Here is a 12,864-nt window from a genome sequence, read left to right as displayed (position 1 = left end):
TTGGGCAAACGCTCAGAAGGGGTGAGAGCAGGGCTCAATGTACCAGCAATGTATTGTGTGTCAAGTACAAGGACAAGAGAGAAGTCCTTGTATTGACAACAATACATGGCCACACCAGCACCCATGTACCAGTACGAGGTACCAGTACAGAGACTCCCAAACCAGATTGCATCCTGGACTACAATAGGTACATGGGAGGGGTAGACTTGTCAGATCAAGTCCTGAAGCCCTACAGCGCCATGCGCAAATCAAGGGTGTGGTATAAAAAACTGTCTGTGCACATTGTACAGATGGCAATGTACAATGCGTACGCAGCGCTGCACCTCCCATGAGGCGACCTGAAGCGACCGCTTCAGGCGGCGCTATGTCAGGGCCCCAGGGAGGGCGGCATTTTTGCTTTCCTAAGCCAGTCCAGGACAAGCTGTCCTGGACTGGCTTAGAACCGAGCGGTGGATTGGGGAGGCCACTGGAGCAGCGCTGCTCCAGCAGCCTCCCCTCATGCTCAGGCAGAGAGCAGGTCCTCTCCTTGCCTGTTCTCTGCCTGTGAACGGCGCTAAGCCCTGCCCCCTCGCTTTGCCTCACTCCCTTCACTCCGCCACGCCCCCTACGCTCCACCCCCTCCTCCTGGGGGGGACGGGGGACGGCTTTCTGTCGTTCGCCTCAGGCGGCGAAAGGGGTAGGTTTACCCCTGTGCGTACGTGCTATTTCGATGTGCAGGCCAGAGGGGAACTTTCCTGGATTTTCAAGAGGTGGTTATCAAGAACCTCCTGTTTAGAGACCAGGAAAGGACAGTACCCAGTACATCTGGAAGCGAGGCCCCACCAAAATAGTTCCAGGACAACACTTTCCAGGAGAAGTTCCTCAAACTTCCAAGAAGGGAAAGAATCAAAAGAGGTGCCGAGTCTGTGCAAAGAAGGGGATAAGGAAGGACACTATATACCAGTGTGATACGTGTCCTGAAAAACCAGGGCTCTGTATGAAAGAATGTTTTCGCATTTATCATACATCCCTTGATATTTAATTTTACCCTGATGCACTCCGCACAGCTTATCCCCTTGCCGCATGCTGCCTCTTTCCCTTCTCTTTCCCTTGTGTGCCCAGGTATCACATAGCAGCCATGGGGGATTGCCATTTCCAGGAAAATCTATGGTAATAAAAGCTGGGCATAATATATCAAGCACTGAAATGGCATTTATGATTCGAAAATTACAATTCTCACTGTGCACCAGTTGCTGCACAATACCTTTTGAAAATACGTCCATGCTCCATTAGTCTAAATAGTGGCCCTTCCATTCTGAGCCCTGCCGTGTCGTCAGACATTATACAACTGCCACATATAGGGTATTGCCATATCCAGCAGAACCTTCGTTACATTTTATGGGGTCAATGTCTCCTGTGGCATGTGCTGGGCACAATATATCGGGCACTGAAATGGCATATATGGTTTGAAAATTGCAATTCTCACTCTGCACCGCCTGTTATGCAGTATCATTTGGAAAAGCCTGTGGGGTCAATATGCTCACTATACCCCTAGATGAGTACCTAAAGGGGTTACGCTTCTAAAATGGAGTCACTTCTTGGGGGTCTCAACTGTACTGGTACCTCAGGGGCCTTATGTAAATGCCTTAGCTGATATATCTTTTTGCTACCAAATCCAGAGTCCTTTCCCATTCTGAGCCCTGCCGTGTCATCAGGCATTATACAACTGCCACATGTAGGGTATTGCCATATCCAGCAGAACCTACGTTACATTTTATGGGGTCAATGTCTCCTGTGGTATGTACTGGGCACTATATATAGGGCACTGAAATGGCATATATGATTTGAAAATTGAAATTCTCACTCTGCACCGTCTGCTATGAAGTATCATTTGGAAAAGCCTGTGGGGTCAATATGCTCACTATACCCCTAGATGAATTCCCTAAGGGGTCTAGTTTCCAAAATGGGGTCACTTTTGGGGGTTTTCCACTGTTGTGGTACCTCTAGGGCTCTGCAAATGCAACATGGCACCTATAAATCATTTGTGTGAAATCAGAGCTCCAAAAGAGAAATAACACTCCTTTGCTTCTGAGCCCTCCTCTGTGCCCAAACAGCGGTTTTTGACCACAAATGGGGCATTTCTGTGTTCGAGAGAAATTGGGTAACAAGATGGGCTACTTTATTCCCTGGTAAAAGGGAAAGAAAATATGAAAAAGTGCATATAACTGTAGAAATTATCATTTTTTTAAACTGACGGCCAAATTCAAAGAAGTTCAGTGTTTCCTAAAATGGCTGCTGCAAATGTGAAGACATGGGGCAAGGAACTCTGGGAACGTGGGATCACCCATGCGATAATCCATGCCATGCATGCAGCCAATCAGCAGGCTGCCAGCCCTGTGATGTCACAGCCCTATAAATACCCTCCGCCATCTTGGATTCAGTCATTTTCCAGTGTACTTAGTGCAGGGAGAGAAGTCAGCAAGCACTAGGAAAAGTAGTAGAAAAAACTTGAATACTGATATTTTGCTCAATCAAAGTTCAGGGAAAGAGCATTAGAAGTGTAGGGAAAGAATAGGGAGGAATTTATGCAGAATATTGAGTAGTGCTCTACACCACTATACCGGCTCTCTGCAGCCAGAAAATAGCTGTTTTTTAAAGCGATTCGCCGCAAATTAATTTGGATTGAATTGAAGCGTTTTGAAAAATTAGGCGAATTGGCCGAATCAAATTTTTGAAAAGTTCAATCATCTCTAATTAGAACAACTTATTTACAATCAATGCAATTTACTTATTGAAGTCCATTGTAAAGTTGACCATATATATCAAATGCCTACAGCAATTCAACAGAAAACTCAATGGTGCTTGTCCATAATATAAGTTTGATTCAGTTTCAGGTATGAAACATTTTACCAATGCAGTGCCACAAAGTATGTGACTAAGTACCAACTTTTGACATCTCCAGCAGAGTTAGATGATGTCAGAATCAGTGGTATGATAACTCGGGCATTTTGTCCATCTAATAAGCAATTTGTAATTCTCCTGATTTATAATGATTCTACTCTCATAACTATTGAAAGTTATCTTATCTTTTTTTTTTAATTTTAAAATTTGATTATTGAAGACATTTTTTTAAAAAAAATACAAGAAAAACAAAACAACAGCGGGCCAAAGGGAGGAAAGACAAAAATCCATGGCTGAATCGGGCCGTACAGTACTATACGTCAAGTACAATAATCCAAACAACCTCTTATCTAATATAGACACTCAGGAGCATACACAATGGTTACAAAAGCATGAACAGTAGTCTTATCAGTTCTCGAGTGGCAGCCAATAATGAACAGGGCCTGGGGAAAGGTAAGGGGGTTGGGGGGGGGGGGGGAGAGGGACAGGGAATGCGGTGGAAGAATAGGGCAGGAAGGAAAACAAACATTGTTAAAAGTAAAAACAAATTTGTCATAACAAAGTCAATAAGTATCTAAGAGCAAAAAAAAAGAAACACTGCATGTTCAGAGCAGAATGGTGCAATTCAAAAGGGAATGGTAACGATAAGGAGGTAAGTATACAAATAGAAGTGCAAACGACCATAACAATTAGAGTACCTACAATAATAATAGCAACCATGATCCGGTGCACGTGACCAGTTATGGAAGTGCACTAGGGGTGGAGAGGGGATTCTTCCATAAAAGCGGACCAGAGGGTCCATCTGTAGCAGAAACTGGAGAAGGTATGGTTTTTGGTGGCCAACATCTGCTCCAGGCTGAAAGCCAAGTCCACATGATGGATCAGATCATTTATTGTCATACAGGGTGTAAACTTCCACTGCTTCGCTATCATGGATCTGGCTGCTAGAATTTTCTGACCCAGCATCAAATGCATACCTGTGGGGAAAGACCCAGTGTCTAGAAAGCATAATGCCAGCCCTGGGGAGGGGGAGATGGGGAGACCAGCTACAGAGGACATGAAGCCGAAGACAGTGGTCCAAAAGTCCTGAATTGGGGGGCATTCCCACCACATATGCAATAGAGTGGCTTCACAACCGCAACCCCACCAACAGAGTCTCGAGAAGGAGGCATCAATATATGCCAACTGTACAGGAGAACTGTACCAGCGTAGAAGGATTTGAGCCGTCTCCCAGTGGGCTGCACCCTTTGACACCCGCTTAACTCAGGCGGAGAAATACATTTGGCAAGGTTCATCTCCCACCTCGAAGGGCATAGAGGTTTGGTCCACTCTGAGGGGGTGGAGAAAAAAGTATAAAAAGCTGAGATGCCGCCTTTAGGAGGTGTTGTTCGTCTCCACAGTCTCCATGCAAGCCTGGGAAACACAAGTCTCGACGCTCCGTGGGTTTGAAGAAGGTGCCTAAGCTGCAGGAATTTAAAAAAATTCTTGTGAGGGTGATCATATTCCTCCCGCAATACAAAAAACAAAAAAACTTCTACTTCAGTAGATGATACCTTTTTTTAATGGCTAACTCATAAGGATGACAGAATATAACATTTCAAAGCTCTTTGGCTATTTCTTCAGCTATAACTAAGAACAATTTCTGAAGGCTGCATATTATGTACAACAGGACACATAGGGATAGGATTTCAGGAGGGAGGGGGATGAGGAGAAGAGGCTTATTAGTATAAACATGTAAAAAAATTCACAGGTCCCAGGTTCTTATCTTTATGGCTGTCTTAGTTCAGTGATTTCTATAGCATGACATGAACCCATGTGAGACATTCATTCCATTCTCCAGAGTGTTAAATAGGGTCATGCTCTTGTATTCATGAATCCGTCGCTGTTTCCTTGATTTAAAATACCCTCTTAAAATCAAAATTTTCATGTCATTGGTGATATTATGATCTTCATTGCAGAAATGTTTTGGCACGGGAAGGTCCATTCTCTGTTCTCTAATTGTATGGCGATGTGCGTTCATTCTCATTCTGAACTTCTGACTGGTCTCTCCAACATACAGATTTTCAGTGGAACATTTGGTGCACATTATTAAATACACTACATTAGGTGTGTTACAGGTGAACGTACCTGGGATTTTATATTCCCTGTTAGAGTTTGGTATCTCTATCTTGTCAGTGGTCAGTATGTGAGGGCAGGTTTCGCACCTTTTCTGTCCGTATGGGAATGTTCCTGTTTTAGTTGGAGGTGACAGTGAGCTGCTAACAACCATATTACTGAGGTTTGGTGGCTGTCTGTAGCACAGGAGAGGGGGGGTCTGGAAATATGGATTTTAGAATTGTTTTCCTGTTTGGTATTGTATTTTATTAATTCTGATCTTGGTATTCTGGTGGCCCTGGTGATTTGGTTTTCAACTGTTCTTGGATGGTAACCCTGCCTCAAGAATGTGTTTTTGAGGCCTCCCAGGTGTTTGTCTCTATCTGCAGTGTTTGAACATATACAATGATATCTGACGGCTTGGCTGTAGACAATGGAGTTCTTTATATGTTTCAGATGAAAGCTATCCCATCTTAGGTAGGTAAGGTGGTCAATTGGTTTCCGATGCGACACCTATTATTAACATCCCAGTGGCAAAAGAATGACAGAAGTACAGACTTCCAGAATGATACCTGAGAGTGATTAGGGAGATACACTATAACCAGAGTATATTTAACGTTATTAACTAAGCAATTAATGCCGAGATACCGGCCCTTAGGGTCGCTCAGAACAGACTCCAATGTGAAGGCAACCGAGTCTTTAACTGCTACAAGCAGCCCCTTACGTTTAGCAGTGCAGGAGGCTTGAAATATATGGGGAAAAGAGGGATTAGAAAATTTGGGACACCTGTCTCTATGGAAGTGGGTTTCTTGAAGTATAAGGACATCGCAGCAGAGGCGACGCGCCTTCCTCCAGACCGAGCTCCTTTTGTATGGACTGTTTAAACCCCTAACATTCATAGAAGAAATATGGAGCACCATTTTTAAAATTTAGGAGAAAGAAAAGTGTAAAGTAGCAGGTACAAACAGACCATATGTAAGTACGGGCCAGCAGGTAACGAGGATCCGCGACTAAGAGACAGACGCACACTGGAAGGTATATAACACAATTTACTTATGGAAAATGGGAAGGAATCAACAAAAGAAACTAAGTTACATATAACAATATGAGGATAACGCCCGCTATAAACTGGCTCTAGCTGTCCCTGAGATACTTGTACGGTACCGTGTGTATACAGTCTCTCTCAGCTCTCTGTGGTGCTCCCTCGATGCAGGCCTGTCCAGGAACTCAGCAGACTCTGTCTTGCTTCTGTCTTGGGTGAAGGTCTGAACACAGTCCAAGGCACAGTCTGGCTTTAGTCTCCAGAACAATCTCCACAACACTGCCGCTTTCTCCAGTCAGTCTTTGCAGTGTTTCAGGCCTTCTACTATGGCCTACAGCAACAATGGCCTCTCACAGGTCCTCACAGCACACACTCTGGGCCCACACCACGCTGCTCTGTGCTTCCTGCACACGTCACTTCCTCTGGACCGCACCATTTACCCAACAGAACAGGGTGATTATTGTCTCTCACAGTAGTGCTGTCCCAGGCTATATTTCTTCACACCAGTAGATGGCAGCAAAACAACACTATTAAGACAATAGGGGCTATTACTGACTGCTACATACCCCCCCAGTCGAATGTTGGCAGTCCCTGACAACAATAGCCCCATCAATACATTTCTGTAATCGCAATGTTGTGATGTAACGATGGGCCGCTGGCCAAACGAACTCATTCTGGGCATAGCGCACTGGCGGTCCACCCGCTGTGGAGCGGCTAGTCCGCCGCAAGCTTGTCATATCGTCAGCAAGTGTAGAGGTCGGTCTCTCATTGGGACGGTCAGGTATGGCAGTCGGGGGTGTCACTACTGTTGCAGGCCCAGCTACTGTCGGGGTGGTCACAGCTTCCATAACACCCCCGTTATCATCATCGTCATCCCACAACCAGGGCTCACTTGTGGAGGGGTGTGTCATAGTCACTTCCTCTCTGTCGTCCTGAACTGGCCCCTGAGACTGACATGGGCGTAACATGTCACGGTGTAGTGTCCGCGTTTGCTTAGTCAGGGTATTTTGGACTTGGTAAACGGGACTATCAACATGAGGGTGGGCCACAATGCAGTAAGGGTCAGGTTCCCACCTACTGTCCAATTTCCCTAGTGGCTTCTTTACTCGTACCAAGACTAAGTCGCCCACCTTAAGAGGGGTGTCCTGCACCGGTCGATGATTAGGGTGAACTTGCTCGTGTAGTCTCTCACGTACTATCCGGTGGACAGTCTCTAATCTCTGACGGTGAGCCTGAATCCAAGTGGGCAGACCTCGATAAGGAAATTCATCGGTGTCTTTGAGGTTGAGGTCTCCCACACCTTTTCCGGGTCGCCCAAAGAAGAGAACATATGGGGCGTACCCTGTGACAGAGTGGACTTGATTATTATAGGCCCACAGCAATTCAGGCAGGTACTGCGGCCATTGTCGCTTCTTGTCAGCTTCCAAGGTGCGGATCATCTGAAGTAATGTGCGGTTAAATCTTTCACATGCCCCATTCCCCTGTGGGTGGTATGGGGTGGTGCGTGACTTTTTCATTCCATAAATACGTTGCACCTCTTGCATGACTCGCCCCTCGAAGCAGGCACCTTGGTCAGAGTGAATGCGTTGAGGGCAGCCGTACACTCGTATGAAGTGGTGACACAGGGCCTCAGCAGCCGACTCAGCAGTCTGGTCCTTTGTTGCAACGGCTACAGCAAATTTGGTAAAGTGATCTACCATAACTAAGCAATACTGATTCCCACTTGCAGAATATCCCATGGCGAGATAGTCAATCATCAATACTTCAAGTGGTTCCTTCGTCACTATGGTCTGTGTTGGAGCCCTCTGTTCAACTGCTTTGTTGATTTCGCATGCTCTGCAATCACGACATACTTCTTCAACAATGAAGCGGAGACTCGGACAGAAGATCAATCGTTGGAGCCATCTAAAGGTCTTCTCAGCTCCAAAGTGGCCATTCCTACGATGTACCTCGGCGGCTAGTGGACGGGCCAGGTCAGTAGTCACTACAATTTGATAACAGGCATCAATTTCAGTTGGCAAGTATACACGCCGTCGTAGGATCCCATCCCTCATCTCCAATCGGTTCCACTGCCCCACTACCGCTAATACTTCGGGTGACAACTGGTCTCTTTCATCAATAGTAGGCTTGCACCCCTTTTTAACACATCGGCATAGCAGTGCCAGGCTTGGATCATGTTGCTGGAGCCCAATCCATTCTTGGTGGGATGGGCCCAGGAAGGGAGCTACTTGAGTTCCCAGTATTTCGCTCTGTAGAGCAGTCACCACCTTCTGGGAAAACTGGGTGAAATCAGGTACCTCTGTTGATTCTAATTCTTGATCTATGTCCCCGACCGGTGGTTGGGGAGTGACTCGGGACAATGCATCAGCTTTCTGATTCTCATTTTTGGAGCGATATTTCTCACTGTAGCGGTACTTAGAAAGTCGGGCCATCCACCGTTGCTCCAGGGCACCTAGCTTCGCATTATCCAAATGTGCCAGTGGATTGTTGTCCGTCAACACTTGTACTTCTGCCCCAGTGAGGTACCCCGCAAACTTCTCAGTCATTGCCCACACAAGGGCTAATAACTCCAAGCGGAAGGAGCTGTAATTAGCAGGGTTTATTTCAGAGTCTCGTAATGACCGGCTGCCATATGCGATCACTCTTTCTTCGCCATTCTGGATTTGGGAGAGTACTGCCCCAAGACCATATTGGCTGGCGTCTGTATAAAGCTGAAAGGGTAGATGGTAATCAGCATATGCCAGAATTGGAGGGTTGGTCAAAGCATCCTTCAGAGTTTGAAATGCTCTCTCTTGTTCGATACCCCAAGGCACGCATTCAGCCTTCGGACCCCTAGCGGTATTCCTCAATAGCGCATTCAGTGGTTCAGCTTTGTGTGCAAAGTCTTTAACAAATCACCTGTAATATCCAGCAAGCCCTAAGAAGGCACGGACCTCTCGTAGGGTGGTAGGAGTGGGCCAGTCTCGCACAGCCGCAATCTTCTCACTGGATGGCTGCATTCCACGTCCTGATATTCGATGTCCCAAATATTCAATTTCTTCCTGTAACAGGCGACACTTGCTGGGCTTCAACTTCTAACCGTGCTCTCTCAGTCTCCTAAAAACCTGCCCCAGCTTCTGAAGATGATCTTTGAATGTAGCGGAGTAGACAATGATGTCATCGAGGTAAATCAGAGTGAATTCGAAATTGAAATTGCCCAGACATTTCTCCATGAGCCGTTGGAATGTACCCGGGGCATTGGTCAGACCAAAAGGCATACGGTTGAACTCATATAGACCCATTGGGAGGATGAAAGCCGTCTTCCCTTTGTCTTTCTCACTCATGGGGACCTGCCAGTAGCCACTTGCTAAATCCAGGGACAAGAAGTAACGGGCCTTGCCTAAGGCCGTAAGCGATTCTTCAATACGGGGGAGTGGGTAAGAGTCACGTACAGTGCAGGAGTTCAGTCTACGATAATCCACGCAGAACCTTAAAGATCCGTTCTTCTTTTTGACTAACACCACTGGTGCAGCCCAAGGGCTTTGACTCTCTCTAACAACTCCATTCTCCAGCATTGAATTCAGCAGATCTTTCACTTCTTGGTACTGTTGGGGTGGTATCTGCCGATATCTTTCCCTGATGGGAGCCGCATCTCCAGTGGGTATTTCGTGATAGATTCCCTGTGCACAGCCAAAGTCATTCTCATGTCATGCAAATGAGGCCTCGTGTTCTCCTAGCAACTGGTCTACCTTTCTGACTTGATCAGTGGTATATCGAGAAAGGTTTAACTTCATCCGTTCCCGCAGCAACCGCCCTTCTTCATGGGAGACAATGCACCCTTCTGCTTCTGTGGACACAGTCACTGACCATTCCCCCTTCCCAGACGGGGTCAGTTCTAAAGGTGTCGCCTTTCGTATTTCAGCTGGGACAGCATAGACCTTGGCAAGGAGGCTACCTGGAGTCAGATCTAAACTCTGGTTATGGGTATTGACACACTGCACCAACACTCTCCCCTGGGTTACCACAGACAAGGAGCGAGCCACCAGCACATTAGTGCACCCGTTCTGGTTACATAATGGGTCAATCATGACGGAGAGGCCTTCTAATTTCCGAGTGGTGCCCAGTGGTAGCGATATAATAGTCTCTCTTTCAGCTGGTAGTGTTATCTTGGTGTGATGAGGAACAGTAGTACAGCCCACGGGCTGTTCTCCACCGGTGGCTCTCTGCAGTCCACACATCCTTATTAATCGCTGTAAGGCAGCCCGAGTGGGTTGGTGAGCAGTAGCTTCTCTCCAATAATTGTGCCCATCTCTAGCAAACAGCAGGTGGTTCATGTCCTTCAGAATATTCATCCCTAAAATTACGGGGATCTGTTTATCATAGCCCTCCTGGACTACGATAATACCTCTTCTGCCTAAGTCTCGGCCGCATATGTTCACGTCCATCCAGACCACTCCGCATACCGGGACAGGTAGGTTATTGGCTGCCACCACACTCACAAACATTTCAGGGTCATACTGGGCAGACTGTTGGAAGTACCGTTCATAACATTCTCTTCCCATAGTGGTAACCTGTGATCCCGTATCTATCATTCCAGTAACGAGGACATCATTCATCTTGACCTGCAACACCGGGCTTGCTGCAATCAGTGTATCATCAGGGCTCTTAACTTCCTTCACTCTTTTGTTCCCTTCCAACGCATGCCCCGCTGCGCTGGAACCTTCTAGTTTAAAGGCGGCTGTCTTGGGAACTTGTCTGGGCATTTTGCAGCGACATGTCCCAATCTTCCACACACCCAGCACTGGATCTCTCGCCGAGGTGGTCGTCTCTCTGGGCCCCCTCGGTAGACCCAACGTTCTCGGTCCTGTTCTGGGCCCCCTCGGTAGGCCCCTGACACTCCACTCTCAGGTACTTTATTCACTCTTCCCCCTTCATAGCCTCTCTTGGCCTGCTGTACATAATCTTCGCAGCGCTTTGTTAGGTATTCTACTTGTACCTGTAGTTTCTGAATAATGGACTCCAGGTCTCCGGCTTTTCCTATAGCTGCTGCTTCGGCCCCTTGACTTAGTGTGACACTCTGTCTCACCTGTGGCTCTGTCACTTTACTATTCGCACGGTAAATTGCCTCCACCCGTATGTCACCGAAGGTAGATTGTGGCCGTCTCCTTATCTCATCTTGCATTGCCTCTGCTATGATCTTGTCACGTATTCCTATGACAAACTGGTCTCGGAGAGTACGGTCATAGTCGGCTATAGCATTGATTTCCCCTTTTTCCCTAACTTCATTGAGTAGTTCTTGTAGGGCATTGGCATACTGAGGGAGAGTTTCAGCTTCTGACTGGGTTCGCTGAAAGAACCTGACCTTTAGGGAACCTAATGATGCTGTCTCTCCATAAATGGTCTCTAACAAAGTCACTACTTCATCAAATGTCTTTTTCTCATTAGCTGGTTGTAGCCTGACAGTCGTCTTGGCGTCCCCTGTCAGCGTCAGTGTGGCTAACTGTACTATCACATCCGATGCAATGTCATATATCTGCTGTAAGCCTTGTATCTGATCTGCCCATTCAGCTACCGTCATATTACATCCATCAAATTTTGTCACTTGGCTCATCACTGAGCCTGGCGGCACCATTCTCCTTCCTGGTAAAACAGCTACATTGGGACTATCAGCTGGGGCGCCTGAGCTTGACCCGGCAGAGGTTCCCTCTTCCCTGTCCGACATGTCTCCTGAGCTACGGATCCTGCCAACTACGCCAAAATGTAAGTCCGGGCCAGCAGGTAACGAGGATCCACGACTAGGAGACAGACGCACACTGGAAGGTATATAACACAATTTACTTATGGAAAATGGGAAGGAATCAACAAAAGAAACTAAGTTACATATAACAATATGAGGATAACGCCCGCTATAAACTGGCCCTAGCTGTCCCTGAGATACTTGTACGGTACCGGGTGTATACAGTCTCTCTCAGCTCTCTGTGGTGCTCCCTCGATGCAGGCCTGTCCAGGAACTCAGCAGACTCTGTCTTGCTTCTGTCTTGGGTGAAGGTCTGAACACAGTCCAAGGCACAGTCTGGCTTTAGTCTCCAGAACAATCTCCACAACACTGCCGCTTTCTCCAGTCAGTCTTTGCAGTGTTTCAGGCCTTCTACTATGGCCTACAGCAACAATGGCCTCTCACAGGTCCTCACAGCACACACTCTGGGCCCACACCATGCTGCTCTGTGCTTCCTGCACACGTCACTTCCTCTGGACCGCACCATTTACCCAACAGAACAGGGTGATTATTGTCTCTCACAGTAGTGCTGTCCCAGGCTATATTTCTTCACACCAGTAGATGGCAGCAAAACAACACTATTAAGACAATAGGGGCTATTACTGACTGCTACACATACAAGCTCTGAAATCATGCGGGAACATACAGTAGAATCACATCGAGCATTATACCTAATTACATGTAAGAACAAACAGTACAAATAATGCAAACCAAACATCTTAGTGTCAAAAAACACCAAATAGGCTATTTGGGGGGGGAGGGGATTCAACATTAGCTTACTCAATAAGAGCGTATACAAATATGGCAAACAAAGCGCTCTAATATAGAAGCAAGATCATGGAAAGAAAAGCCAAGGGGACTTTCCATCAAGGTGAGCTGTCCACTCATTGAGATCCACCCACAATCTGCCAGTCATTGGACACATGTGAAGGATGGGCAGGCTCAGAAGGAGAGGAGCCCTCAGGGATCAGGCGCCATTTGCGTAGGAGTGACATCCCCGCTTCCACAGAAGGTACAGAGTGGATTACCCCATTCCTTGGCACTAAGAGCTTGGTGGGGAAGCCCCAGCGGTACCTGATGCCATTCTTATCTC

Source organism: Leptodactylus fuscus, chromosome 2 (assembly GCF_031893055.1).
Source record: "Leptodactylus fuscus isolate aLepFus1 chromosome 2, aLepFus1.hap2, whole genome shotgun sequence".
NCBI classification, from domain to species: domain Eukaryota; kingdom Metazoa; phylum Chordata; class Amphibia; order Anura; family Leptodactylidae; genus Leptodactylus; species Leptodactylus fuscus.
The sequence above is the reverse complement of the archived record's forward strand: the minus strand, read 5'-3'. Positions refer to the sequence as shown.